The following is a 2,630-nucleotide window of genomic DNA, read 5'->3' on the forward strand; positions in this document are numbered from 1 at the left end:
GACTCTGCTCAGGTCATCCCCTGAGAATTTTTCTTGGTAGGATTTAGGGGATTTGGCATTCATCTCTAAATTCTAGTTCTGAAGATAAAAGTGGTTTCTTTCCTACCTTGGCTGGCTGAAAAGAATCTTGCTACTAAAATGCTATTAATATAACAGACCCATCAGGGTGATGCATGGAGTGCTGTAATTCTCGAAGGTTGAGGCCATTTCCTTTAGGAAAACTCTCCCGAGGCTTTTAACTTGATTAGTTTTCTGTTGGCAGAAAGCAGCGAAACCAGAAAGTTGTTGTTGAAAATCTGTCTGTCACTTTATATTTGCAAACTTTTGATGTATGTGATAGAGGAGGATAAATCCTAGCTGGTTTGAGGGGACAGTTTTGCCTTTTGTTCATCCAGTTTATTTTACCACAGTCATTTCTTCTTTTAAATTTAAACCTATGTGCTTTTTTTTTCTTTTTTTTTGAGAGGTTTTTCACTATAGGGCTCGTGCGCTCGCCAGACAGACAGAGAGACAGAGAGATAGAAAGCGAGAAATCACCCCCCAGGGGGGATGGTCACGCCGCAATCCCTTCTCCTCCATTCTCCTCTCGGGATCTTGGGCACGCACGCACACGCGCCCGGCGTGAGTTTTAAGCCACCGGGTCCGGGACGCGAACCGCGGTCGACTACGTGGGAGTCCAGCGACATAGCCATTACGCTAACTCCTGGTTCCTTGTGCTTTTTAAAATGGGCTGTGAGGAACATTTCTTCTAAGTCTTCTGTGATGTATAGTCAAAACATAAATGTATAGATACAGCCAGGTAGTCTTAATCATTCTGTATTAAAAACAAAAACAAAAAACAAACCAAGAACTCTAAGAAATCGGTCATGACCCTTAGTGTGACTGAATTGTATATATTATTTATTTCTTTTACTTGTAAAAATGTAGCACATGCTATCCTTAGGAATTTAGGTAACATAACTGATTGTGCACAGGCAGTTGATCTTTGCGTTTTCCCTAACTGTTTTTCTTTTTCTTCTTGCTTCTTAAAGATGCTGGCCAGAGAAGCTTGAACATATTGCTTTGAAATCTACTTGTTGCTAGTAAAAAGGAGATTCTCTTGGAAAATTCACTCTGAGAATCATATGATGTGTGACCTGGTAGGGATATTCCGGTATGGAAGAACTTAACGTCTGGTGTCTGCATGAGTTACTTCTTAACTCACTGGAACATTAAATAGAGGTCTCCTTTTCCTGTTGCCTCACCTTTTATTTCAGTAAAGATGAGTTTGTGAGAGTTTAAGCAACATTTTAGACAGAGCAGTGGGGATTGTGGAGTGATTCCTGGATCAATGTGAAGGTTTATTATTTTTTAGGGCATTTTCATCTCTTTGCAGTGATCAGAGAAATATCATTTCCCATTTCCCCATGGTGCTTTTGAGTCTTTTGTTTATTGCATACCTTCCGTGGCTACAGTATCAGTTTCATGAGTGTAAGGAAGTGTCTCTTTTGTTCAGTGTTGTGTCTTTGGTTTCTAAAAAATGGTAGGTAGTCCTATGTGTTTTCTGAACGAGTGATCATAGGTGATTAAAAGAAGCAGCTCTGGGATATACTCTGCCACTCCATTTTTCTTCTTTCCTTTCCAGCTATTTCCGTGAGCATTATCTAAAGTATTTACAATTTGAAGTGCTTTAGAGAGACCTCATGGAGCAAGGAGAATAGGCCAAGTAGAATCAGAATTGTTGAGCTTTAAGCTTCTCTTTCTCACTATGGGTAACAGAGTTGTGTCATCAGGTCAGGGAGAGAGACTGGGAAAATGTAAGGAGGGACTTGAATTAACAAGTAGCCCCCAAAGACTGAATCACAGTTAGTGGTTTCATATTGTACATTTCTGTTTGCAGGGCACTCTGTACCAGATTAATGTTCAAGGTTGGATTTGCTCCCAGAAATAAACCATTAGTCTGCTGCTAAGCAGAGACTTGGGCTCTATTTTGTTTTGCCTGTCCCCACCACCACTCCAATGCCCTTCCATCCTTGCACCCAATCTAGATTTTCAGAAGACTGTGAAATTAAAGGTAAAAGCCTCCCCCCCCCTTTGATGTATTGGGAATGATTGATTGGATTTACATCTTGAGGTTTGCCATTTTTGATTGATTTTGAAGTATGGATAGAGTCCAAGTAAAGCAAAAAAAAAAAAAAGGTGGAAGGGAGGGAGGGAGATTACTAAATGCTTCTCTGAGTTTTGCTTTGCTTTCACACACACTCACACACAATTTCAAACAGAAAATTATTCTTTTGGTGGATACCTTGGTTTGTCCTTTTAGAATTTCCATGTTATGGGAGGAAGAGGAGGACAAAGTTAGCAGAGATGCCGGCTTCTGTGCCCTGTGGGCATCTACCCTCTAGGTAACGACAAGCCTGATTCTCTAATGATGGTATTTACGCGCTTATTTCACATCTCAGAGGGCAATCTCAGCAGATGATGTTAGTCTCGCCTGCTCCTAGGTAGGAGTCCAGGTACCTGCCAGGTGTGGGTAGGAGTGTCTGCTGTTTCCTAGCCAAGGTGCTCAGCTCTCCCTGCATGCTGAGCTTTCTCCAGAATGCCAATACCTGTACATACTATTCGTCACTCATTTATCCCCTCCTCTTTCC

The 2,630-nt window shown here is 41.4% G+C and overlaps 1 protein-coding gene across 2 annotated transcripts in view; it reads left to right on the forward strand.

Annotated features, from left to right (window-relative positions):
- Positions 1–2,630, forward strand: part of TIAM1 (TIAM Rac1 associated GEF 1) — a 358,191-nt gene that overhangs the window by 212,918 nt on the left and 142,643 nt on the right. The gene's annotated exons all lie outside the window — the stretch shown is intronic.

The sequence above is a fragment of the Tupaia chinensis genome, unplaced genomic scaffold (genome assembly GCF_000334495.1).
Source record: "Tupaia chinensis unplaced genomic scaffold, TupChi_1.0 Scaffold000443_1, whole genome shotgun sequence".
NCBI classification, from domain to species: domain Eukaryota; kingdom Metazoa; phylum Chordata; class Mammalia; order Scandentia; family Tupaiidae; genus Tupaia; species Tupaia belangeri.